This window comes from Lichenostomus cassidix, chromosome 1Aa (assembly GCF_008360975.1).
Source record: "Lichenostomus cassidix isolate B80296 chromosome 1Aa, HeHo_3.0, whole genome shotgun sequence".
Lineage (NCBI taxonomy): Eukaryota > Metazoa > Chordata > Aves > Passeriformes > Meliphagidae > Lichenostomus > Lichenostomus cassidix.
The window spans coordinates 2,420,980-2,448,671 of record NC_139480.1 but is presented as its reverse complement, the minus strand read 5'-3'; the positions used below and the strand labels follow the sequence as shown (position 1 = coordinate 2,448,671).

Here is a 27,692-nt window from a genome sequence, read left to right as displayed (position 1 = left end):
CCTGTCAATGTGCCCCAAAGCAGCCAGGAATAGAAGGGAGGGAGACAGGAGGATGGAGCTGTGGGGCCTTGGGGGAATATCTTCCCAGCATTTGGGAGTGGGATGTGCTGCCATGTGCTGTCCCTGATTCAGTGCCCAGACCTATTCTAGAGAGCACACACTCCCTGCTGGAGCTAAATTCCCACCTTTCTTCCAACACTGCTGAGGCAAACCCAACCCTTGTCTTCCCAGAAGCCTCGCTGTATCCCTAAATCCTTCCAGGAATCAGCAGGGAGCCTTATTGACGGGCTTGTTGTGGCAGCAGAATTAACTGCTGGGGTGGTTTTACCAGCCCAACACATCAATCCCATTTCCCATTATTAGGCACCTGTGTGTTATGTTCATTGATTCTGGGCACTAAATTTCCTCAGGGGTTAACAATATTTTTAACACACAGGCGAAAATCCATGGAAGCTTTAAGAATACTCAAGCCCCAAGATTCCCAGAGGTCTCCAAGCCCTGTGTTTTCTTCAGTTTTCTACAGACACATCAATATATCTCCTTAATTCCATCTCATTGTTCCTCCTGTGTAGTGTGTGTTCCCCCTAGATGGAATTGAGGGAGTTTTTGATGGCAAACAGGGGATTCACTGCTCCACTCATAGGGGCACCTTGTTTTTTGACAGCTTGGTCACCAGGCTTCAAGAACAGAGTGCAAACATGTCCAATTTCTTTGGTTCCCACAAAAAAAAAAAAAAAAAATATGTACAAGCATTATCTATATCTCTTGTGGATGCAACGTGCGATTCCAAGGGGATCCCATTAGAAAAGTCTAATTAACTTAAAATGAGATCCAGTGAATATCCCCATTAGCTAAGCAAAGATGGGCAGGGATTTTAACGTGCAAAATCAACAGTGAATAGGTAAATGGAGTCTAAATGAACAGTCCAGGGCTGAGGAGAAGAGCAGAGGGATGCCAAGCAGAGGAATGGGAGAGGCAGGAATAGGAAGAGGCACAGAGTAGCTTGGCAGGATGATGGCTGGATGGATGGATGGATGAACAGATGGCAAATTTTGGCAACTCCACTACATTCAACCTAGACCTGTCCTGGCTTTTCACCCCTCAGCACTTCCCTGCACCAGGTCAGGTTCTCAAGAGCAGAATGGAAAAAAAAAAAAAGGAAAGAAACAGCTACAAGAGGGAAGATGCTTCCCCAGATATAAACACAATCCCAATCATGATCCCAATGTCTGAAAACCTGGGATCTCACTCATCAGCCAACATCTCCTGTAGAGAAGGTTTGAAGAGGTGCATCACTGGTGAGAGACCAATTTTGCTGCCACGGTGCTACTCTGAATGCTGAAGAGTTCCTTTAACTTCTGCAAAGTTACATTACAACATTCAAACCCCAAATCTGGCCCGCTAGAGCTCCCGTTTACCTTCTGTGCAGAATGCAATTTCCTTACATCTGTCCTAGCCAACAAGCAGACAGAAAGGGTGAGACACCGAAGACAGAAGAGACAAGAACAGGAACTAAACGATGGCTAATGGGCAACTGATGGAGTAGAAGGACAGATGCAGAGAGAGATTAATAGAATAGATAAACAGGCATCAGACCCCAATCTCCCAGCAATTACAGTCTGCTCTGGATACCCTAATCTTCTGCAGTGTCGCTCTCCAATAAGTCCAGTTAAATTAGTTATTATCCCTGATTTGTGTTTGTCCCTGGAATTATTTTGGTGGCGTGGATCAAAGAAACACCACGGGCTTTAATGCGGCGTGTGCTGCCGGAGAGTCAAAGCATTAGAAAGTGCTCCCTGCTCTAATGCATTCCCGTCTCGTGCCAGAATGTGGATCTTTAACTTCTAATTAGCGCATCCCAGGATCTGTCCAAACAACCCTGCCGTGTCTTTCCTCACAAACACAAACAGATGAGCTTCCCCAGGGAATCAGAGCCAGCTCGACACCTAGGAGGGGCAGCAGAGCTCTCACAATTAATAAAGCGTGAGCAGGCACTAAGCAGAGCTGAGTCGAGCTCTGTGTCTACAGCCCATTTGTTGTATTTTATTTTCCCCTTTCCCACTCGACTCGCTGAAAAAAATAAATAAATAATTCCTCCTGCAACCGTAGCGAAAAAAAATTTTGAAAGGATAAAAAGGATCTCATTACACATTTAATTTAAAACTCTATCAGCAATTAGGATATTTATGGACTGATCACTTGCCAAATGTTATGGTTTAAATCAAAGCTGCTCTGGAGTGCTGCAGTTAACAACCTGGTCTAGGGGAAGGTGTGCCTGACCACAGCAGGGGCTTGGAATGAGATGGACTGAAAGGTCCTTTCCAACCCAAACCATGCCATGATTCTATGAACCATAAAGGAGACACAGAGTTTGGGGACTTTTTTTTTTCCCTGCCAAAGATTCTTTTATTTTCAAAGTTTAATTTAGGAGATCAAACAAAATTAAGGTCTTCGAGTATAGCGAGAAGGTCTAATTGGAAAAGTGAAGTCACACATTCTACAATTCCCATGTCACCCGAGTTTGAGACCAGAGCTGGAGGAACGTCTACATGCAAGGACAGCTTGGATTCCCAGATCTATGACAGAGTTTCCACTTTAAAGACGCAAAAATAATTAAAATCAGTCTTGAACAAACAGCCTCTTCTCATTCAGAGCAAGTTTGCATGGAGTTCAGCAGCTCCAGCAAACCCAGAGGCCCCAGTGGAACTGGCCAGGCTATCAGGAATCGCCCAGGGGACGCCCTAATCTGCTTTCTGACATGCACAACGCCCATAAACAAATGATTACGCTTCTGTGCCTGAGTCTCCCTAATTTGCAAAATGTTGATAATGATCGGGGCTAATTGAAAATTTCCCATCAAGCATTATTAGGATGGGGAATGGGGATTTTGAATGAACCACTTGCAAAAAGCCCAATTTCCCCTGTATATCTGATTTTTGACAGTAAAACAAGCAAACAAACAAACAAAAAACCCAAAACGGCCTTAAGTCTTTGGATAAATTTTCCATGGAAAACATTTACTATTTTCTGGATAACTCAATGAGTTCCCAGGGTTCATAAGGCTTCTGAGGGTTCTTTTATTGCTCTTTTAAATAAATACAGATGCTTTAATGGGAGGCTCAGTAGAGCAAGCTTGATTTGCAATCATCATGCTCAGGCCTCTGGCCAAGTGTGAGTTAAGTCTCAACGATGTGGGGAGTAAGCACTTCATTCCCTAATGAGAGAAAGGGATGTCCAGATGATGAAGAAAACACAGGGATGGCCAAGCCTTGTGGTTTTTACACCTGATCCCAGCGGGTTTTTGAGCAGCAGTCACTGGCAGGGAGAAGAGCAGGTCTAGACCCTTCTTTCATTGTTTTTTCTGAAGGATTGGGTGGCTGCATTTGCAGATAAGCCAATTAATCAGATCAGAGCTTCTATTCCCTTGACAGTTGATATCCACACTCCTACCAGCCCATCTTAACTGCTGGCTGGGGGTGAACTCCAGCCCAAACTACCCCTAACCTTGTCAGGGTGTTAGCTGGGAGTTGGGAATTAAACTCTGGGGACAGCCATGGGCCACAGCAGTGCCTGGAGGACTTTCTATCCCTGACACAGCCTGGAAAGCCAAGCCAGGCTGGTGGCTGGGACATCTCTTCAGGCATCAGCAGGGTGGGAGATCTCACCAAACCATCAGCAGCCTCAAATGGGGAGGTCAGTGCTCCTACACCCCTGCTAAAATTGACTCCATCCACTGCACCTGCCTTGATCTCCTGCCCAGCCAGGTTGGGGTTTAATTGCAGAGGTGACCACAGTGTCACCTCCATTAAGCAGATTGTCCCCGTTTAGCCTGTGCTTTTCTGGGAGAGCAGAGCCAGGGGAAGCACACAGGGCAGGAGGACACAGCAGTTGCTGCATCACTGGGCTAACAAACACACAGCACGCAGCAACATTACCAAGCAATTAATCAAGGAGGATAATTAGCAGAGCCCTGACTGAATGCACACACTGAAGGCAGGGGAAGACTTCTGCCAGCATGAGGGGACATTTGGGATCAGACACCAGAATACACATCCATGAGCAGTGAATTTTAGGCACCTACACCCTTCCCTGCAGTGTGCCTTCAAGCCTGGCCTCTGGTCTTTTTTGCAGCCAAAAAGGAGCAGAGAAGGTGGAAAATCCAAGACGAGAAATATCACTGACAAGGGTTGAGGTTTCAAAGAAAATTGATTCCAGCAGGACTGGATTTGCTGCTGCCTGAGAGCTCAGCATCCTCCTATCCAATCAGGAAACTGGGATCTGAAATCCCAGCTCCCACCTAAGTCACAGGAAAATTTAGGTCTGAAACCCCAAGTTTGTGTTCTCTGAGGCTGGAAAACCACAGAGTTATGTGGGACCCCAACTTCTGATTCACAGCAAATTCCACAAGTTTGGGCTTCTGTTTGTATTTGCTCAAGTGGATAAAATGTGATATTTGGATATTTCTGTGAGTGAGACTGGGAGGCTTCTTGGTTGTCAGTGGGGAGGCTTCGCTTTGGGTTTCTTTGTATATGAACGTGGCAGAAAAAAATCCTCCTTGCAAGGCAAAAATTCATTAAAAAAGACAAACTCCATGATTTTACCACCTGACAGAAGACAAAGCAGCTGCTCTTTAGCACAAAAGGCCCCATTAAAATCAATAAGCCCTCACAGAAAGTTTCATAGAATCCTGCAATGGTTTAGGTTGGAGGAAACCTTAAAGATCATCTCATTCCACCCACTGCCATCGGCAGGGACACCTTCCACTATCCCAGGCTGCTCCAAGTCCTGTCCAGCCTGGCCTTGGACACTCACAGGGATCCAGGGGCAGCCACAGCTTCTCTGGACACCCTGTGCCAGGGCCTCCCCACCCTCACAGGGAAGAATTTCTTCCCAATATCCCATCTAACCCTGCCCTCTGTCAGTTTGGAATAATTACCCTTTGTCCTGTCACTACGTGCTCTTGTCAAAAATCCCTGTTTTGTGTGGCCTTGCTTCAAAACCCAATGCCCTGGAAATATAAACCCAAATCCCCCTCCTCCAAAAAGTCCACAGCATCCCAGTGCTCCTCACGATGCTGCAGGGACTGGAAAGGGGTGTCCCCCATCTCTGCTGGTTCCTGTTCATTATTTTATTGTGTTTAACACAACAACCCAAGTGTCCCAGCAGGATTTGTCCCCCAGCACAGGTCACCTGCAAACCCAGAGAATCACAGGATAGCCTGCAGAAGGAATCACCAGGCAAACGTAAAAGATGTGCAGAAGGGAGAGGAGGGCGTGGAAATCAGTCGCTGAGGAGAAAGGAGAGGGGAGGAGGAGAGCGGAGAGGTGAGCTGCGCTCAGAAAAGGGATTAGCCACAGTGCCTGATCCCCTGCACCTTCCCAAATCAATTTGGTGCTCCTGCTCTGCCTGCCTGCAGGAGAAAACACACTTCCTCCACTGCCCACCCTGCCTGCACCCCCAGCTGCACGTCACACCAGCTGGGTGACATTGCTGACAGCTGTAAGGGACCCTCTTTTCTGCAGGAGAGCAGGGAAAGATTCCAATCACGGCCAAGCAGTAAGTGCAAGGTTATCCTTGGCAGTGCATTTGTCACGGATATGGAGCCCTGCAGGAACAGAGGCACAGGGTACAGGGATTCCAAGGGGTTGGCAGTGTTTTGGGAGGTTCCCATGGGTGTTTATGAAGAAGCCAAATGGGAAATTGGATGGGGAAGATGGGATGAGTGCTCCTCTTACTGGCCAGACCCCATAGGCTGGGGCAGAACAGGGGTCCCCAAACTCAACAGTTTCATCCTTTAAAAAGGGAAAAAAACTACTTAAAACCAGTTTTTCTGAGCCTCTGGAGAAGGACTCATAAACTCTCACCGTAATTCAAGGGCCTTGCAGGCTTCATCTGCTCCTGCTGCACGTGCAAAGGGAATTTCTGCCTTCCCAAGCACGAACATCTGGCCACAGGTTTTTTAAATAAATACCTCAGTGCAAAGCTCAGCTTGTAAAGGCCCACTCCTCATGCCATTCCCTCAGAACAGGTTTTCCTGCCAGCCCCACATCGAGGAATCTCTGGTGCCCTGTAACAGGGTTGTGCTGACTGAGCTTTGCTCCAAGTGACAGCTCTGATTTTTTTCCCTCTCCTGTATCCAAACACCTGCTTCCATAAAGCTCCTGTGAGCTGAAAATCTTGCAGTCCCTTCCCTCCTCACAGACCTGGTGGAAATAGAGATGATTTCCTTCATTCATCCATTAACTGATCACTGGAAACTTTGCTGGCAGAGATGCTGGAAGCCAGGGTGGTCCAAAACTCCCTCCAGCCTCAATGTGACCTCTGGCAGAGCTTCATGCTGATGTTTTAGGAAAAAGCAGCTCAACCAAAGCATCCCACACCTGTCCATGTTTGCAGTAATGTGGGAGAGGATGGGATTGCAGCTGATGAGCAGCTGAGGATGAGCAGCTGAGGTTGGGCAGCCTTGTCATCCAAGGAGGAGACAACACGAGGGTCTTGAGTCAGGCCTCAGTGTGATCCAGAATGGTTTGAGTGCAAAGGGACATTAAAGATCATCTCATTCCAACCCCCTGCCATGGGCAGGGACACTTTCCACTAGATCAGGTTGCTCAGAGCCCCATCAGGGCTGGAGGAAGGGTGGGAAAAGCTTCATTGCTCCACTGGATCTCACATAACAATGCTACAAAGTCTGATAAAAAGGGAATTTTTTTTGAAGGCCCTTAATGAGACTGAAATTAAGTTGATCCACACAGAAAACCCAACAGAAGAGCACCAGGAATGCAGTGGGATGGCACCACCATTCCAATAAATCCAGCAGAATTTAGCCCATGCTGATCTCACCAACTGAAGGCTCTCAGGGTGCTCAGGAGGGAGGGACAGCAAAATGATCCTCATTGCCCAAAAATAAGGAAATTGAGAGAGAGAAGGTCCTTCCCACAGCACCCAGCAAGGCAGGGGATTCCCCCAGTGCTCATTCATTAGGTGATCACTTCCTTCCTACCAAGCCACTGCAACCCTTGGATTCATAATCCCTGGGAGTAGATCATGGATCCCTTAATTACTCAGATCAGGTGGGATTTGCAAATTACCTCTTGCAGACTCAACCCAGGCACTCATTGCTCTGTTAGTCCATGAGCTCTGTGCTCAGTAGAAAAGATCTGACCTTCAAGAACTCTTAACCATACAAGATTAGACAGCATCTAAACCCCAGATGCAAAAACAATCATTATTGAAAATAATTATAATCGCCTTATTTTAAAATAAACCTCGGCGTTTTCTAGGCAAAAAAAAAAAAAAAGCTGCTTATCAGAAATCTCTGTATGCTTTAACTCCAAGACTGGAAATCTCATCTAAAGAGCACATTGTCATTCTTGCAGCTGAAGTGTAGGCCAATTTCTCTTTAATAGAATAAGATCTTCCTTGGAGGAGATTGTGTGTTGCCGATAATTATCTGATGACATGTTGGGGTTTAGCAGATGGATTAATTTCGTTTTACATTATGTTATTAGTGCCACTGGAGGGGTGTGTGGCTGCATCCTTTTGGGCATTAAGCTGAGGAGTTTGTAGTGTACTTTGTAGGCAGCAAGAACAGCTGGGCTAAAAACAAGGCTTTTCCCAAAAAGGATCATATCCTGTCATGCCAATCACAGGGAAAAGTCACACTCAGCCCATTAACTGAGGATAAAGGATGCCCCAGGTGTCCAGGTCCCTGTTTGAGTCTCAGCAGACCAGGGTGTGATCCCAAACTGTGCACCAAACACGACACAAAACCGAATATGATGAGATGAGATGTCCTTGAAGGCTCCCTCCCACCTCCAGCACCTCAGAGCTGCGAAACTTTCTGCCCTCCACAGCTCTTGCTGCCAAACAACTCAGACCTCTTGATCCTGCCAGAGCAATTTTCTGTGCACTCTGCTGCAGCCTGGACGTTCAGCAAATCAAATTACTCCACACACCACGGGCTCATTTTAAAGATACTTCCCCATCTATCCACCCCAGCTTCCCAGAAGATTTATTATACACAGGCACATGCAACGGAGGAAACAAGAGGCTGCTGCTCTCAGAATATTAAACAAATAAATTGGTTGCCCTCTAACACACCTTTTTTCCCCCCCTCACAATGTGGCCCAGGCTACTGAAAAGCTAATCCAGCTTTCTACAGACTGGGAAAGGAGGGTGTGGAGTTCAAGAGGGCTCAGCTATGGAGCTCAGCTGAATAAACAGCAAAGGTGCAAAGCGGGAGAATCAAATGGCTCTGAAGAAAGATATTGACTGATTATCATGAGGGATGTCTGGAAGAAGCTTGAGTGGTATCTACAGAAAATATACTGAGAGGAGTATCTATCAGACCCTGAAACACTCTCCAAGGGGGGGGAAAGAGGGGAAACTGCATTACCCTCAGCAGGAATATACAGGTTGGACAAAATAACCTGGTAGTGAAGAAATCAGCTGGTTTTGACTTACATTACCATCCCCTAAAGCCTTGTCTTGCTGTCATGGGATTCCAGGGAGCTAAGTGGAGATTGCTGCCTCTCTGAGAGGCTGAGCCTCCACAGGGGCTTTAGGGGAGAGGCAAAGTTGGGTTTTATATGATTTCATAGCCTCCCCAAACCAGTCTGATCCAACACAAACACCAGAGGCTGCAGGAACATTCCCAGGTTTTATTGCCTCTCTTCAAGGCCAGGTTTGGAGCAACCTGGTCTCGTGGAAAGTGTCCCTGCTCATGGCAGGACGTGGAACTGGATGATCCTGAAGGCCTTCCAGCCCCAACCATTCAACAATTCGATGAGGAAAACAGCCTCTGATCCAATAGTGGGTATTCCCATTTGTTTGGATGCATTTTGGGGGCCATGCTGACACATCCAACAGGGCTGGAAGAAGGAAATCTGCTGGGGTTGCAACTCCCAGAGCTTCAGGGCACGCTGGGTGTCTCTTCTGGTCCCTCACAGCCACAGTGGCTGAGCAGCAGCAGCAGCATCACTGATAACTGGCACTATCTCACCCCTGGGTTGTACCCTTAGACCCCATTTTGGGCAGCTCTGGTTAAAAACATCCATATTTTTAATTTCCTTCTCAATAGTCTCAAGCTGGCTGGGACAGGACAGAAAAATCCAGCAGGTTACTGAACCAAATTTCAAAGGCAAGGACAAGCTGCTTGGCCTTGCTGAGGGCAGCAGCTCTCCATATGGAGAGCTTTTTTTTTTCTCTGTCCTGCTTCATCCCAAAGCTCCCAGGAGCTCAGCTGGACTTGCTCTCCAGCCTCTCTCAGCACATGGAGTCTGGTAGGTGTTTAAGCATTTCTCTTGAAAAAAATGACAGAGCCTGGGGCCTGGGCTGGCGATGAGAAATGGTTCTCATTTTTGCGAGTGCCGTGGGTTCAGCCAAGGTCGATGGCAGCGGCGCCGAGGGAAAGCCACTGGAAAATATAACTAACTTTCCCATCACTCACTCCCTTCCTTCCTCAGCAGCCTGTGGGTTTTGTGGAGATGGTGAGTGGACAGGCTCAGAGCAGCCTGGGTTTGGGATGAGGGGTTTGAGCTCCTTTTCATCCAAGGATGAAAAGGGCACATGATGCCAAAGGTACTGATAGCCACAACACACCTCAGCAAGGAGTGATCCCTCCAAACCCAATTCATTAAAAAAAAAAAAAAACCACCACCTGCAAGTCACCACACAAATATTATAGATGCAACAAAACATATATTCATGTAAAAACACACATGGTGCAGGCTGCAGCCTCTGATTGCACATACACTCTCATGGAGTTCATGCTCCTTGTCCCATTTGCTAATCCACAAAAAAGATCAAACATTTGGAGCACAGTGAGAAACCTGAGCTGTTCCCCAAAAAGAGTCTAGAAACCTGTGCTGTTCCCCAAAAAGAGTCCCCACTGTTATAGATGGCAAGCATTAGAGCAACTCACCTGTCTCAGGTACCACTGGGATGAATCTGTGGAATTAGAGCTAAGCAGAACCTGCTGATTTTAATTAAACACATCCCCACCCCACCTTCAAACAAAGCTCTCCTGCCATTGTGTGTTTTTACATCGGTAATAGAGGGGAGTTGATGAGCATGATGACCAAAGAGAGAGGTTAATTGGATCAGCCAGGGTTTTTTAATGCCACACAGCCCCTGGTTAAAGCTGATCCCTGAGCTGCTCTCACTCTGGTTTGAAGGTCTTGGCAAGGTGCAGGTCTGGGCAAGGCAGCCCTGCTCGCCTGGGGTGGGATGTCCTGGCAGCCTGAATTGGAATGCTACAGGGAAAGACTGAAAGAGGAGCAGGGATTGTTGCCAAAGGAAGCATGACACAAGCCAGCCCCAGAAATTCAGTCCCATGTTGAAGGCAAAACTTGATTCTGTGAACAAGTAATTCAGGCTCTGCATTTCCTTTGATTTTTCTGTGCAATCCATTTGCTACAATAAGGAAAACCATCACTAACACACTGCTGCAGGTTGGATTTGTAACTGGGGGATCCCCACTCAGCACAGAGATTTCCCTTTTGCACCCATGATCTCTGCACCAGGACTTGGGATTACATCCTTCACTTGTGTTTGGCTCTGAGTAAAGATGAATATCCCATTTTTTAAGGCTGCTGGGGTCACATTTTAACTCAGGAGATGGGATTTTAGTGGCTTGAGGGTGCTTTGTTCCTCCAAGGTAGTCACTAGACTCACCCCTAGCACTAATCCAAACCACGTGTGGGGGTTGTCTTGCACATGTGGAGACCACATTTATTACATTTTATAGGCGCTATATATTAAACTTTAGTCCCCAAACTCCTATCATTTTCCTAACGAGTTACCACCCTGCCCACATGCACTGCAGCAGGCCTTTTGAAAGGATTATTCTGGGCTTTAACACAAAACTGCAGCTGCTCGACAAGAACAGCACATCCTTTGCTGCCCAGAATTTCCCCCCAGAGAGGACACCCCTCTATTAACACTAATCATAAAATCATATAATAGAATCATGGAAGGATTTGGGCCAGGAGGAACTTTCCAGCTCATCCAGTTCCAATCCCCTGCCATAGTCAGGGACACCTCCTGCTAGACCAGTTTGCTCAAAGCCCCATCCAACCTGGCCTTGAACACTTCCAGGGATGTGGAATCCTTCAGTGACATTTTACCTGGCTGCATAAACCTCCTGCCACATTTCTGGCCAGCCCTTGTCGCCCTGTCTCATCATCAGCTGCTCTCTCATGACACAATTCAGGAGGAGCAGTTCTGGGTCCTGGCCAGGCAGACTTGGCACTCAGTGCCTGGCAGGGATGTGGGATGTGCTGCCTACAGCCCTCCCGGGCTCCAGGCTCGCTGCAAATGGAAATAAAAACCAATCCAGCTTCTGCCTGCATGTTATACCCATCACAGCTGCATCTGCGTGGATATTGTGTTGTTTGGAGTCATGTCACTGTTTAAAGGTTGACAGATTTGGTCCCAGGAGGAGCTGCAATTAAGTGCCACATTTCTCTGTTTTGTTCATCTCGTTTCAGTGTGCTGGAAACCCAGCAGTCAACTCCCAGCTCTGCTGAGGTTAACACTGAAACTCTGACCAGGAGCAAGCAAAACTTCCCTCAAGATGGCAAGGAACAGAGTCCAACCCCAGTTTCCCTTCCAGCCATCCATCTCCCTGGATATTTATTGGATCTTCTGTCACTGCAATATCCGAGTGCTCAAAGCACCCTGCCAAAGCTGAATGAAAATCCTTTGCAGTGTTTTTATGTTGTGATGCCCCAGTGGCACCTAAAGCCACCTCCAGTGCTCAGGAATGAAAAAGAGAGATCCTCCCATCCCTTCCATCCCTCACACGGGGACTGAGGTTTGCTGAGGGCTGCCTGGGTGCAGGTTTGAGACCTTGGATGAATAATGGTTTAGTTTATTGGAAATTCGCTTTTCATTTTGCTTCAATTAAGTGACCGGCGGAATCAATCACACACCTTCTGCAAACGCTAAATCTTCCACAGGGAAAATATTTATCAAGTCCCAAGCCACCAGCTTTAGTCACCTTATCCCTCTCTTGCTCTCTAGAATTGCTTAGAAATGTAGAGGGGTGAAAAAAAGAGAAAGAAAATAACAAATGGACTCGACAAACTGGAATTTCTGAGGATAAAAAGCAGGTTTTGAAGCAGCAATGAGGGTGCTCAACAGAGAAACATCCTCTGGACTTTAGCAGAGACAAACCCTGGTGTGCATCCAAGTGTCACTGAAATGACAAAACCCGAGAGAATGGCATAAAACTGTGTTGAGGGAGGTTTAGGGTGGATTTTAGGAATAGATTCTTCCCCCAGAGGGTGCAGGGAATGAACACAGCCCCAAGGCTGCCAGAGCTCCAGGAGCATTGAACAACACTCACAGGGATGCACAGGGTGGAATTTTGGGGTGTCTGTGCAGGGGTTGGACTGGATGATCCTTGTAGCTCCCATGCAATTTAGGATATTCTGTGATTCTATGGCACAGCTGAGGATGAGCCTTTCTGCACAGTTACTCTATTTAGCTAGTTTTTAACATTCTTTGAGACCTCTAATGTAGGTAAAGAACTGCTCAGACCAGAAGTTGGTCAAAATGAAAAGTTTGTTGCTTAATTCTGCGAGACTCCTCCGTATGGCACCAGCAGGAATCTGCCGTCGGGGAGCTGAGGCGGAGCTGCAACAGCTTTGGCAGACTGGAAATAAAAGTGGGTTTGTCTCGAGCACCAGGTCAGGGGAAAGTCTCATCTCATTAAAGCTCGCTGAGCCTGGCTCACAGCACGGCCAGCAGGGATGGACAGGTTGTCTCTGGCAATAACCACATCAATATGACTGAGGATTTACACGTCTGATGCCTTTTCATCCCAAAGGTATCCAGGGATCCAGTTCCCATTCTGCTCCCAGTTGTCATTTTCTGAGTACTGGGACACTGCAGGACTTTCCTCCACCACACAGTTTCAGCTAAGAGGGGAATTTGCAGTTGCATTCTTGCCCACATCCAGATTTCCCTAAAGTGGGATTAGTAGAGACCTGGCTTTCCTCTCTTCCTTGCTCACAGTTTGGGATTTTCTGCTGGATTTAGAAATGCCACTCATGAAACTGGAACTTGGGAAAGGGCAGTAACTGCAGTCTGCTGGCAGAGGACAGGAGACTTCAGCCATCCTTGAACTCAGCCCTGCAGGGAGCTCTGAGGTCTCTAAGGGTCAGAGGAAAACCCTCAAAATCCCTAGAACAGTGGGGCTTAGCTCCTCTCTACTAACACCCAGGGAAGGAGCTGATTTATGACATTCCAGGCACTGGAGATCCTTTTAAAGAGCTGCTGCTTCACCAGATGCTTTTGCACCCTCCTCCCAAAGGTGCACAGGAGACACTGTTGTGGCAAAGGACAAAAACCTGAGCTGGAGACCTTGACCTAAACGAGGTCAGTGCTTTACCCTGGGCTTTCAGAGGTGGCACTGCAAGGTGAAGGCAAGAGCAGAAAGCTCAGCAGAATCAGTGTCCTTCCTAGGACCACCAGGACTAGGGCACAAAGCAGAGATCTCCAGTGTTAAATCCTTCAAAGAAAGCTTTTGAGAACAGGAGCATTGTGGTGAGGGAGGCCTTTCCTGGCAGCTACATGAAAGCCTCTGATCAAATACATCTGAGAGAAAAGGGGGAAAATGGGGATTTCTATGTGGACAAAGCAGAAGCATTGAAAAAAATTTGTCTGAGGAAACACCACTTGCAAACAACACAGTTCTACTGACCAACCCACAGGAGAGCTGAGGGCAAACACAGCTCCCATCCCAGGCACAGAGATTCCTGAAGGAATCCTCTGCTTGGGGCTTGACCTGAGGCATGGCAAGTCAGACAGAAGTTGTCCCTTCAGTTCTAGTTGGCCTTAGGTTGGTCACTGTGAGGTCACTGTGGGCACTCACTGCCCACCAGGAGCTGGGGAGCACAGACCTGACCTGGGGTACCCATGAATGACCCATTCCTGGGATGGAAATGGTCCAAAAAGATCAGAGCCCTGGGAGAGACCAGCAGCCACCACCAAACAATCAGGCATCAAAGAGATTTGAACATTTGGGATGGAGGATGAATAAATCAATCCAAAACCTATGGGAAGGTTGAGGGCAAGGGACATGAGTTCCAAATGTTGCTCAGTGATCAGACAGGGATTTCAGACAGGCAGAATCAGCAGCACAGCACCAGAGACAGCTGAAATGTTTTGTTACACATGAGGAGACAACAGACCCCGGTGCTAGCAGAGCTCCTGACCAAAGGATTCAGCCTCCTGCAGCCCCACATTCCCACAGGATCCAAGTGGATCTCCTCTTGCTTGCTTTGTCCTAAGTTTAATGTCCCACTGCCATCCCTTTGCTTCCCACAACAAAGCACTGTCAGGATGTTTCCTCGCTTCTCATGCCAGTGTGAAACAACCGAATTCCCCATCCCATAACACTCCTGCACCTACTTTCCTGATCCTAATACACAGCTTTTTTCCCTCTGAAACTGCACGAGCCATCCAGCATTCCTTAACCTTTACTGCCTTCCCAACCCTCTGCCTATCCATGCAACCTCCACCTGGGAAACAGGGATGAATTAGATATTTGCAAGAAATTTTTCCCTGCGAGGGTTGCCCAGAGAAGCTGTGGCTGCCCCTGCATCCCTGGAAATGTCCAAGGCCAGGCTGGACAGGGCTTGGAGCAGCCTGGGATGGTGGAAGATGTCCCTGCCATGGCTGGGGTGGAATGAGATGGGATTTGAGGTCTTTTCCAACCTAAACCATTCCATGATTCTAAAGTCAACTGTGCACTTTACTTTTGCCTCCATTCTTTCCACCTCTCCCTTCCTACAGCTTTGTCCTAACTCTTCTCAGGCAAGGATAGAAAATTTCAGGAAAAGAGAAAAGGAGGCATTTAGTGATGATCTTAGGCTAAGTATCCCAGAAGGATTCTGAATCTCAGCCCTGGTTCACATGAAGACAAATCTAAATTCTCCCAGGGAATCACCTCTAGATGCTCCACTTAATACTCCTTCATACTCAACACCTGAAGCTCTGGAGAATATTAGGATTCAGTGGTTTTTTGTCTCTGGTCCACAGGCAATTTCTCTAGCCACACAAAAAGGTGAGGAAAAAGTAAAGTAATGAATAGATGCTACGAGCAAAACTTTGTGTATAACATTCCTAATAAGAAAATAGTTGAGAGTCCATAAATCCAAGAATTTTGAAATTGCCCACAGAACAGTGAATCCCACTGAAGTTGTATGGAAAGCCTGGACTTGGTCAGGATGCTGAGGTCCATAACCCCAATTTGCTGGTTTGGGCTGTGGGGAACTGTTCATTTAAAACAACCACAAGGCAGTCAGGACTAAAACTTTAACAACTCTAACTCAACATCCTGCCAAAACATCAGCACAATCCAGAAAATACCATTGGGTATTGGCACTCCATTGTTCCACAGCTCCAACTTCTGCCACTCTGGGGTTTTAGGGCTCCTGTCCAAATTCTAACCCAATCCAAACACTCTGAGCTCTTAGGTTGGAGCAAAATTAATGCTTTGGGATCTTTAACTTCAGCTAAGTGCACTGCTTCCAGCAAAACTGCCTGACCGAGGAGCAAATAAATTCCTTGCACTACTCCGATAAAGCAATTCCAACGGGTGGGAAGACTTTAGAGATTTATCTGGTTTCAGGACAAGGTCATCTTTTCATGCAAAAATCAGCAACTTTCCCGTGAATCTCATTTAAGTAGCAAGAGAATAACAATTCATTTCAGTCCTTTATGGATCTTCACTCATCGCTTCCTGCGGACAGAGATTCCGCCAGGCGTGTCCAGTCCTGTGTTTTTATCAATGCTTATTGATGTTTTTCAATTACTTCTCTGACACTCTCTGAAATACATTTGTATGTGGAAAGCACTCGATATAATCCCATCCCAGCGCTTTCCAGGCTGGGATCTTCTTACTGCTGAGCTGGGCTCACATTTTGGCGGTTTTTACAGCAGTTTTTCACTGCTTGGCCAACACATTTCTCAGTGTCATCCCATGGATCCTCTCTGTGCTAGGAGAACTCCACATCTCTCTGTGGAAGCAACTAATATGGATTTGGGTCAGATCTCTCAAAAGCATCCCTATGCAGTAGTATTTTCGCAAAACACCTTTGGAATCACTCTATTCATGTCCTGGAATTAAGACCCTTGCAAGACCCTTAAGAGATTTCTTGCCATAACATTCCCAAGTGGGGTTATCCTGCCTCTCAACACCTCCCTCCAATCTTTTTCCTCTCCTACTCTCAACTGCTTATTCTCTTCACTATTTTCTGAGTCTCCAATTGTATTTTCCTTCAACTACCACACTTTAAAAAAAAAAAACCTCCCAACATCTCTACACTTCTACTACCAAATATTGTCCTACTCTGGATTTTCTGCAGAGATTATTAAATAATTAAAAGCTGTGCTGAGGGAAGACCTTGCCTTGGTGGCAGCATTCCCCCAATCCGTGCCCCCAGCTCCCAAGCAGTCTCTCCAACGTGATCACTTCTTCCATCAAACTTTCCACACACCAACAAATCACAAACGAAACCAGACCTTGGCACTTTCCATTCTCGCCTTGTTTCTCTGGGAAGGAACTCAAACTCTGCTGTAACTGCTCTACAAGATATCCGTGCAAACCCCTGGATCATTCCATGCAGGATCATTCCAAAACGCAGTTGCGTTTCGTCCAAGGAACCAAACGTCCTCATGGAAACTACAGAGTTAGCACAAAACCACGACTCTACCACAAAAATGAACTGAAAAAGATCACCAGCTGAACTGATGGGAGGAACATTTTTTCACCAAAAAAAAAAAAATTAATCCTTCTCAGACTTTTTTTCATTCCTGGCTTTTATCGCAAATTTACAAAGTATCTTCAATCAATCAGGGGAACTAAAATTACTGTTTTCACTGAAATTAAAGACCAGGGGCTGCACAGAGCCATTGGTTTTATGGCCATTTACAGTGATGGCATCTCCCTTCTGCACTGGTACTGAGAGCATTTTTTTCTCTCTCCCACTGAGTGGGACCTGCCTCCTCCACTGTTCCTACCACCCCTCTCGGCTTTTCAGATGCTAATTGCTTTTCTCACTAAATTGAAGGCTTAATTAGATTAAAGGAAGAACAATAATTGTGTCTAACTAGTATTTAACTGGGATTTTGCTGTTCCTTTTCAGATCTCGTGAAGAGATTTCTATAGAAAACCGGGGGCCCATTTGTTTTGGGTTCTATCTGGAGATGCAGGAGATTTTTTTACATTTTCCTGCAGATTTGACACAGTCATTCCGTCAGTCTGGAATCACCATGGCTAAACCCACGTTAGTCATTTAGAAGATCATATATTTATTGTTATTTAACCCACCACATGTGTCTTTAGGCTGTTTTTATACAGTGGAAACGGACACAGCTAAATAATAAATTAGATACATAATTATCATGCTTGCATTTAATATTTCATAGTGCCTGTCAATGGTGGACACCAAAAGAGATTTCTTTAGCATTATCAGGTGGTTTTCCAGTAAACTGAACACAAACACTTGGCAGGAGGGTGGAATCTTCCAGTCAAACCTGAAGGTTGGGACCTTCATGCACCTGAGCAGAGAAATCCAAATATCTTCACCCCCCAGCTCCACTTTCTGGATGCAGCATTATTTTAACATTTTCACAGTTAAAATCCATGCTGGCTGCAGGAGTTTTTCCAGGTAAGCCACAGCAGCAGAGACTGGCAGGATCCATCAGAAACGAGAAGCAATTTTCTGTCTCAGACAGGCAACCACATCCCTCTTTGATGCTGCCTCAAACTTTAATTGTTAATAAGGAAACCAGCAACTGGCTCAGGTCCTTCCTGACTCTCATTTCCCATCCCACTTCTTCACTGCCCACTTAGGGCTGCACTGAGCTTGGCAAGAGCCCCTCAAGGGAGGAATATTTAGGATCTTCCTTTAAGCAATCTGTAGGAATTAAAGGTGGCACCCTGAATAATGCAGTACATCAGCAAGATAAAGTGCTTTCCCCCCAGAAAAAGAAGCCATGGGCAGCTTTTTCTTTGAGGAAGAAGTTATCCAGACCTCTGTGTTTGGTTTGTTGCATCCTGCACAACATTCTGGAATAGCTCTGGAAATGGGGTACAATAAATAAACCCTCCTGCCAGGAGGGTTTGCTGGGGAATGTGAGTGAAGGGAGATAGGAGTTTTATTTATGCAAGTCAAAACAGGAGCTGAAGAGGTTTAAATCCTCTGGATAATCAAAATTAGATTAAATTCTTGGTGTAAGACCCGATTCAAAATAAATTGTAATTACAATGAAATGCTCTACAGTAAAAGCATTTTCTTACAGGGCTCTTCTATCTTGAAAGATCCCCCAAGTCACAAGTGGTTTTCTCCAGGATGAGACACAGCCAATGCATGATAAACCTTGTACATTAGAGATTCATTTCTAGCTGGAAAGAGGGGAAGCAGAATAAGCAAAATAAGACTGGAATTTGGCTGTGACATTCCAACTTATCCTTCCCTGCCCTCAGTGCCTGCAAACCAAATCACCAGGTAGCTCGAGTGTCACAGAATTGTCAAATTTGGGAAATATCTCTAAGTATTCCCAACAACTGTATGAGAGTCTGAGAAGAAATTATGAAGTATCATCATAATCAAAAATAAACAGAGCAATGCAAGCACAGAGCAGTGTGACCTGCCTGGCAAATTCAACCTCTGCCTACCCTCTGGAGAGTTTTTCAGGGAGTCAAACAATGTGTCAAGCACACCTGGTTTTGGTCAGACGGGGAAAACAGGGACTCCAATTCACACTAAATCCTCCTTACTCTGCCAAGTGCTGTAAAATAGATATTAAAAAGATGTAAATACGATGAGCAGCCATCCCAGGTAATCTCTGTCCTGTTATCCAGAACAGGGTAAGGTGTCCTCATTGCAACAAAGGATGGAACACTCAAAATAATTCCCTGGACAAAACTCTCATCAACTCTTCCTCTGCTTGTTTTCTACCTGTACATCTCATCAGCTTCTTGTTCAACTCCCAGTGAGGTCCCTGCTCCTCACACTGGCCCAGAGGACACTAGGGAATCACAGAATGGTTTGGGTTAGTGTCCTAGGTGACAATATAGATGTATTTAGTATTTATTACCACCAGCTGTGGGGCATTAGCTGTTATCTCCTGCTGTGACTCACCCCTGATAACTGTTAATAAGCCATCAAGAACCAACTGCATGACTCATGGATTTATCTCATCCTATTGTGAGATGCTCCACCCAGGAGGGAGGAGCCAAGCATTCCCACCTGGATATAACCTGGCTTTGAACTGCCCAAGTCAGCCCTGTCTGCTGGGTTCCCAGAGGACAAGAGCTACCACTGGACCTTCAGCTGGAGACCAGACCTTCCACAGGATCACTGCTTCAACCTAACTACTTCACCTGGACTGCTACCACCATCCTAACAGGGTGTCAGGTTGTACCTGACTCTGTCAGTGGTTTGTTTGGCGGGTTTTTTTTTTATTATTATTATTGCACTTACTTATCATTTTCCTGTTAAATTTATAATCCTGACTTGAGATCTCCCACTGGTTTGTTTTCAAGCTAACACAGTTAGAAGGAACCTTAATGATCATCTCATTCCAGCTCCTCTTCCACAGGCAGGGACACCTTCCACTCAACCAGGCTGCTCAAAGCTCAGCCCAGCTTGGTCTTGAACACTTCCAGAGCTGGAGCATCTGCTTTTCCAACACACTGGGAGATCCATGGGACACTGACATGATGCAGATCTCAGCAGAGCCATTTCAGAGGGCTCTGCTCCACACTGGTTTCCTCCATGGCTCAAACCAGCCCTGTCACCTCTCCCTCCTGTGGCCTGGAGCCGTCAGCGCTTGTTTATGAAGTTTCTGCAGTTTTGCCTAATTTAGAGCAGTTCTTCTGGTGAGTGTCACCAGTTCCACTCGGCTGGCTTTGACGAGAGCAATGTGACTGCTGGGAACTGAGACAACCCTTCCAGAGCTTTCACTCTGTTTCTCTGTGTCTTTCTCTCCCTGAAGCATCTTTTGGGTGGAAGGAGGAGAGAGGAATGAGCACTGTCGGATCGAACAGCACAGAGTCATTTGCAAACTGGCCTCAGGAATGGGTCACAGCCTGAGGCCTGAGCAATCTGAGGCATTCAAGCCCTTGCTTGACAGCAAATAGTTTAAAGAAAAGAACATTTTCATCTTCAGAGAAATAAGCAATCACCCAAAGCCAGATGCTTGCAGATACAGCAATACTCCCTGTTCCTAAGACAGTCAAAATTAAGGTTTCATCTTCCCTGTTTAAAAACCTTTTAAACCAAGGCATAGAAAATAAATGGATTTTTCCTTAAATTCGACAAACTTGGCAACCAGCACTTAAACAGAGCCTCCATCTTCTCCTCTCTGCCTCATCCCTGATAGTTTCACATCTCTTTTTACAGTCTTTGCAAAAGCACCAATGTCTGCTGTGCTGGCACTGGAAAGGTCAGCAGCATTTGGGATCCACAAATGGGTTTCTCAACCCATCTTCCCCCACAGGATCTCAGGCACCACCTCACCACAGACCATGCTCAGTGCCATGGTCTGAAAGAAGAAATTCCAGAGGTTTGCAGGAGTGGACAGCTGGAAACTCTGTGACAGGAGCCAACTTAGGAGTAGCTGAATGAAGCAGTGGTGTGGAAAGGAAGGATGGAAGTGGAAGGGAAGGATGCAGGCAGGATGTTCCAGCAGCCCCTGAAGATCGAGGGAGCACTAATAAAGAGAAGAAATGCGTCAAGAGCCAAAGCTGAAAAGCACCAGAGCCCACAGCTGCAGGCTGGGGACCTGTTTTGTTTTGAAAAGCTGTCCACCTCCGCTGGCTTGATTAAGAAGTATTAATTAGCTAAGTGGAGAGCAGCAGAGAACACACTGACCAAGGTTTGGCCATTATCTACAGGTGAGGAAAAAATTATGTGAATGTTTGAGGAAAGAGGAGATAGAGCTGGAAATCAATGCAGGTCTGCCCTGTGGCACTTGTCTCTCCCTCCTCTTCCTCTCATCAAATACTCAAGGAAACCTCAGAAAACTGTTCTCCTTTTCTCCTCTCTGGCAGACTGCGTTTCCTCATTATTCACAATGACTGTAATTGTATTATTTCCATAACAACAGACTGTGAGATCAGAGAGCTGCACATGAGGGTTTGGAAAAGGAAATCAGCCACGTAGGAGGACTTAATTTCTCCATGTTTCTTGTTTGTTGAATGGGACTTGGGGAGAAGCAACACCTAATTTACCTCATGAAACATCACTGGGGCTACAGCAGTTACTCCAGCTGAGACTCCAGCTCATGTCCACAAAGACCAGAGGAAGGAGCAGGACAATGTGGAGCCTCTCTGCAGCTGGTGCCAGGGCTGGAGGAGATGGGCTCTTCCATGAACAAACCCTGTTGTTCATCAGTCCCTAAAAAAACCCCACATGCGTTGATTTGTGTCACAGTGACGTCCTTTGTCCTTATGGAAGAGGTGGAGCAGGTCAACACCTCCCCAAAAAGCAGGAAAGAGGCTCTTTCCTGGTGTGGCAGGGCAGGGTTTGTGGTGTGAGCAGATGGGGACAGCGACAGCCCCTGAGCAGGAGTGGCCACCCCAGCTCTGTGGGTTGCACATCACTGCTCTTGAAGGGAATGGCAAGTGACAGGAGAGGATGTCACCTCACAAAGAAAAAGCAGCCTCAGTCTTCTCAGACTAACATTTTATCACTCAGAAACCACTTTACATGGGGATAGAAGGGGAGAGGGAGGAGAACAATCCTGAGAAGAGGCAAGGAGCACTAGGGAGAACACACCAAGAGCTGAGCTAAAAAGCATCAGAGTTCACAGCCAGAGGGTGTGGAGCTATTTTGCTCTGAAAAGCTGTCCACCTCCGCTGGAGAGAGCAGGAGCAGTTGTCAGTGTCTCCACGAGCACAGACGGGAGGCACCGAGGGCGATTTCCTGCCTTGTCCGCAGTCACGCAGGACAGGCATGTGGGAAGCACAGACCACGCTGGCTGTGTCCTCCCTTCACCTCAACACTCAACGTGCTCAGAAAACATCACAGAATTGGGTTGGAAAGGATCTTAAAGATCATCTTGTTCCAGAATCTGCAGGGACGCCTTCAACAAGACCAGGTTGCTCCAAGCCCTGTCCAGCCTGGCCTTGGACAATTCCAGGGATCCAGGGGCAGCCACAGCTTCTCTGGGAATCTGTGCCAGGGGCTCCCCACCCTCACAGCCAAGAATTTCTCCCTCAAATCCAAAGAGAACACCCCAAGGAAGGCCTGGCTGACAAGGTGTCACTACACCAAGTATGGATGTGGCTCTAAAAACCAGCGGTAGTGGCAGCAAACGCTCCTAACCCTGGTGCAACCACATCAGCATCCATGTGGCAGGAATTTGGCTCACAGGGCACATTTGGACTTCTACAAGCCAGCAGAGAGTCGTGGATTGCTCAGGAGTGAGTCAGCAGCAGTGTTAAGTTAGTAGTTAATGTTGGCAGTAGTGTTAGATTAATGGTTGAACTCAACGATCTTAAGGGCATTTTCCAACCTGAAGGATTCTGTCATTCCTGCACCAGGCTGGGGCTGAACTTCACACTTCTGGGGAAGCAGAACAGACCATTTTTTCATCCTGTTGCATTCCCAGTTGGAGTTTTCCCCAGAAAATACCAAACAGCCACAATTAGCTCGGAAAGAAAAATATCTTTAAGATGCATCCGGTCAGAGAGATGACCGACTGTTTTGTGGCTTTCATTTGGGGACTGGGGAAGGGGGAGGGGGTGAGGAGTGTTTTTAATAGCTCATTAGCCAGCTTTCTCAAGCAGTCATTAAAATCTGCTAATTATCCCATGGTCTGAGAAAGAAGAAGAAAATCTCTCCCTCTGGATTATTCCGGCGCCGGTGAAAAATCTTCAAGGCCAACAAGTTGTCATTTTCAAACTTGGAAATTAAACTCGAGGAATTCAACTTTATATTGGTATTTTCACTGCAGCATTTGTGCCTTGTAGAAATGACACCTCTAAGGTGTCAGAGGTGAGTGGGCTTCCCAATAAGCTGCACCCAAAACAGGGTTTTGAGTGGCAAGGTGAGGAAAGTTTAGGGGTTCCTGATTTTTGTGTTAGAGTTTAATGTGGGTGTGGAAGAGCAGATGAAAAAACAGGAGTTGTGATGGACCTTGGCAATGATTTTTATGGCACCAGCAGTGTCCCAGCCCATTTGAGCTGTGCTTCAGGAGATCCTCCACCCCATGGTTTGGTTCAGGGGATGATGTTGTCCAAAGAGGATCCAAAAAGATGGATACCTTGCACTCTTGTAGGCAGCACTTGGCCACAGAGAGCTCGACAATCTTGAATAATCTATAATTCTGTGTTGGTGCTTCACATCCCACAGCCTGGATATATCTCAGAGTATCGACTTGTGCAGAGCAGTTAGAGACAAAAATTGGGGCTCCTTGGAAATATTGGCACAGAGCCTCTTGAAGGATGGCTCTGAGGCCTCGTTTGAAATCCAATTAGTCACTCAATGGATCTTCATGGCATGAAGGATTTCCCTTTGAGCTCTGTGTTGTTTGTACAAGTCCATACCTTAATGCTTAAGGCACTTTTGTAGGATGAGATGAGCATCAGGAAGCTCATTCCAACAAGAGCCTCACGGATTTTGGATCATCAGGAGGCCCAGTGAGGAGCAGGAGTAAATGACAGCCCCTGGTGAATGTTTTGCCTCATTATCTTACACCTACAGACAGCTCTGAATGCTCATTTTTGAAGTTTAAAACCTATTTTCCAGCAGTTTCAGTGCCATGGTAGGAGAGACACAGAAAATAGGAGTCACTGCTGGCTAAGGAATTCCCATATGGATTTGCAGGATGGAGCTGAGAGAAACCTCTGAGGGCTGCAGGACCATGAGAAACCAGACTGGAGCCACAGAAGCAAAGTAGAGTGTTTGGCAGGTTGTTAAAATCTTTCACAAGGATAAACTGAGCCAGCAAAGCTTATTCATCACCAAAAAAATAGTGTATTGACTCAGACTCCCCAAAGAGAAAGGCATTAAAAACAGCGAGCAAAGAAAAACATTGCTCCTGAAAAAAAGAACTAACTTAGGATTTGTACTGAGTAAAATGAGTTGCAAATCCATAGACAGCTGGGGAATTCAGGTAAACAGAACCAAAGCAAGGTCCTACTGAGGAACTTGGCTGGAAGAGAGAGGTTGGGATTTCCCAGTTCAGCTCTGAAGAAAATTCCTCTGGATTTTTTATGACCAGAAGTCAAAACACTGATCATTCTCACAACCAAGGACTGACTCCCCATGTCCTCCACAGCCTCCCTGGGCTGCACTGAAGCAGAGAAGGAACAAGAATCATCTCAAACACCTTTCTGCAGCACCTATGCGTTCCATTGAATAGTCCAAAGCAGGAAACCTGAGACAATGACAGGGTGTGGATCCAGAAATCATCACCTGAGCATTCCCTCCCAGACAGTGAATCCAGACAAAATTAATTACAAAACCATTTAGATTGGGAAAACCCTCTAAGACCATCATGTCCAACCATTAATCCATGTCCCCAAATCCCTTCACAGATGGGGACTCCACCACTGCCCTGCAGCTTGTTCCAGTGCTTCACAACCCCTTTGGTGAAGAAATTCTTCCAAACATCCAACCTCAATTTCCCCTGGCACAACATGAGGCCAGGAGGAGAAAACAGCTTTGGTGCTGCTGCCTTTGTGCAGAAGGAAATAAGGTCTGCAGGCATGGGGGACCTGGAGGAGATTGAACTAGAAAACAGAATATCCCAGGGAAAAAATACCTGGAGGGACAACAGGAGTGCCTAGACATGGGTAGTGATGCAGGTGAGTCTGGTTTCTGTGTAAATATTTTTATCCAAGACTTAGCCTGGAGGATAATTCCATCTCCCTCATTAATGTCTGTGACCAATTCAGCAGACTTCTGAAATATGGATAACTCAGAAGAGTTCTTGTAGGTTCATGGACTTTCTAAAAAGGGCTGGTAAGAGGAGGAAGGGAGAAGGCTTGTTGAATTGTCTCTCTCTTGTATTAAATACTCAAACAACCTCCAGGCTGAGAAAACAATAAAAAAAGTACAGACTCCATTAAGATACTTAGAAAAAAATCACTGCCTCTGGATTGCTGAAGCTTGCCAATTTTCTGCCAGTCTCACTGTGTTTGTTCTAGTCTGGGAAAGAAATGAAGAGAAAGGGAGGGAAAAAAGACTAAAAAAAAACCCGAGTAATAGTAGAAGAAAAACAACTGTGTGAAACACACTGAAATAACATGAGTTGCTCTGATTATATTTCCCAACAGACATTCCTGGGATCGTGTTCTGCAGAAGAGAGAAGAAAGTAATGCAAATGTGTGGTGAAAGCGAGGCAAATGCACACCTCACACCCACATGAATTAATAAATAAATAAATCCTGGGATTGGAGGGAGATAATTTCCCTCTTCCTGAGCTCTGTGTGGCTGGAGGAAATGTTGGCACCTGGGAAGGAGCTGGGATTTCCTCCCCATCCACACCTCTCCTTCCAAAGTCCTCATCCCAACACCAGTGCCAGGTATTGTTGAGGTCCTGGCTTAGTGGTTGGTGTGACAGGAAAAAAAAAATCTCCCTCAACATCACATTTTCTGGTAGAACATCCACCAATCACTTCCTTGAGGATGCTTTTCTGCAACCCAGTGTTAGTGGGTCTCCCCTGTTTGTCTGAGGTGGGACATCCTGTCCCAAATACCACTGCCTAGGGAACTGCCAGCCATCCCAAAAGGCACTGATTTACCCTAAATAGAGTCCAGGGAGCTGTGACAGGGCTGATCAAGGTCATGGCAAACCTCTGCTCGTGAAGAGGGATTAGCAGGAGCTCTCAGACTGTGCATTTCAGAGAGGAGATGAATGTGAAGTGGGATGATAAAGGTATATTAGAAAATGATAGAAGGATCTTTTGTTCTTTCTGCCTCATAACACAAGAAAAAGGACAATTCCATGAGAAAAAATGGAATTTAAAGTGTCCAAATACAAAGCTGATAGAAGGAACTGGTTTTTTTTTTTCCCTGTGCTGTATCATCATGGGAACTTTTGAGGCAGAAAGTCTACTGAGCAAAAAGGAAGAAGTTCACATATCTATGCAGTCAAACACTAGAAGCACTGCTGGGGAAAAGATCTGCCAACCATCTACATCTGTCAGCACAGAGCAAGCCCAGGACACACTCAGGAGAGAACAAAGGGAGCTTCTTCAGCCTTTGACAAGACTGAGTTGTCCTCCCCAGGGTCATGCAAAAGCAAATCTGCTGTCCAAACCCACAGGAGCACCTGCTGGTGGCACCCAGGGATTCCCCTGTTTGCCATTCCCTGCTGGTTATTCCTCTTCCACTCCAGCCCAGGGCTGGCTGGAGATCACCAAACCTCAAACCCTTCCAGTTCCAGCACAAGCCAGAGCTGAAGCACCTCACCTGCAGCCTCCAGCTCCTTCCAGCCCCTTCTCCTGGCCCCACTGATCCCACAGCAGTGAGGAAACCTCCAACCCAACACTGAGGACAAACCTCAGGCAGGATTTCCCCTCTCCATCCTGGAGATGGAAGTCAGAGAGGCTGGGACAGTGCAGGAACACAGAGATGTCAGCTGTGATGGAAAAGCAGCAGAACAGCTCTGGGTCTGGAGGAGGAGAGGAAAACTTTGATAAATTCAGTTTTCCCCCTCAACTGTCCCTGCTCAGTCAGCAGCTCACTCAGCTCCCAGTGCTGAGACTGAAATTCAGTATTGGAGGCTGGGATGAGGAAGGTAAATCAGCATCCAGGGGTGGCTCAGAGCCTCCTCCAGCCTGCTGCTGATCCCATGTGGGTGAGCAGAGTCAGTTTTCTGTAGGGACACCACCTTAAACGAGCCCTGATCATCGCAGGGGTGGTGAGGATGCCACTCTGGGATGCCACATCACCCCACAGCCATCTGTCCTCTACTCCTGCCATGGAAATTGGGGCTCAGGCATGATTCCCGGGCTTGTTCTGGCTTCCTCCACACAAAAATAACAGCAGCAGAGTGTGCTGCCCCTTCCCACAGGGCAGGAAGAGAAGAGCAGGGGCTCTGCTGGATCCCCAAACACCTCTGGGATGCCATCAAACCTCACCCACGCGGGGAGAGGGCAGGGGGGATGAGCAGCAGAGAAAATGAGAGTCAACATGACAATAATGGGCTCCTGGGGAGCTGCACCCCGCAGTTCCCCTGAAACCTGTGCCAAATATGAAGAAATCTCACTGCAATAGCTCCCCCAGGCCCCTCCTTCTGCCCTGCAGTCACCTCAGACACAACAAGCCAAATTTCCTTCCTTTTCCTTTTATTCCTCCCGCATTCCAGCAAACAAACAACTCAGTGCCAGGGGGAGAAAACCACAGATTCTCCTGGCAAAGCCCCTCCCAGGGAGAGTTCAACCTGCGTCAGTGGAGTACTAGGGAAAGAGGAAAACAGCAAAGCTCTGGGGGAGCAGAGGTGTGCCAGGGATGGGGAAAGGCTTGGAATTTCTTGAATGCAACACAGAAAATTGCATATGCATGAGCCTGGATGAGCCATCCCCAGGCAGCACCTCCCAGCCTGGCAGAGGTTCAGGTGTCCCCTCGATTCAGGTCCTGCCATCCAAGTCTCCACCGTGGATATTTTATTTTTTTTTCCTTTTTTTTCCTTTCCTTTCCTCTCTCCCTTTCTGGAGAGCG

General features: G+C 46.7%; 1 protein-coding gene and 1 long non-coding RNA gene across 3 annotated transcripts in view; one reads left to right on the top strand and one right to left on the bottom strand.

The window, feature by feature from the left end:
• PLXNA4 (plexin A4) overlaps window positions 1-27,692 on the bottom strand; it is a 415,027-nt gene that overhangs the window by 293,721 nt on the left and 93,614 nt on the right. The gene's annotated exons all lie outside the window — the stretch shown is intronic.
• LOC146443063 (uncharacterized) lies at window positions 19,516-25,449 on the top strand. Its single transcript, XR_014856432.1, has 2 exons — window positions 19,516-24,832; window positions 25,304-25,449. It is a non-coding gene; the product is annotated as an uncharacterized LOC146443063 (long non-coding RNA).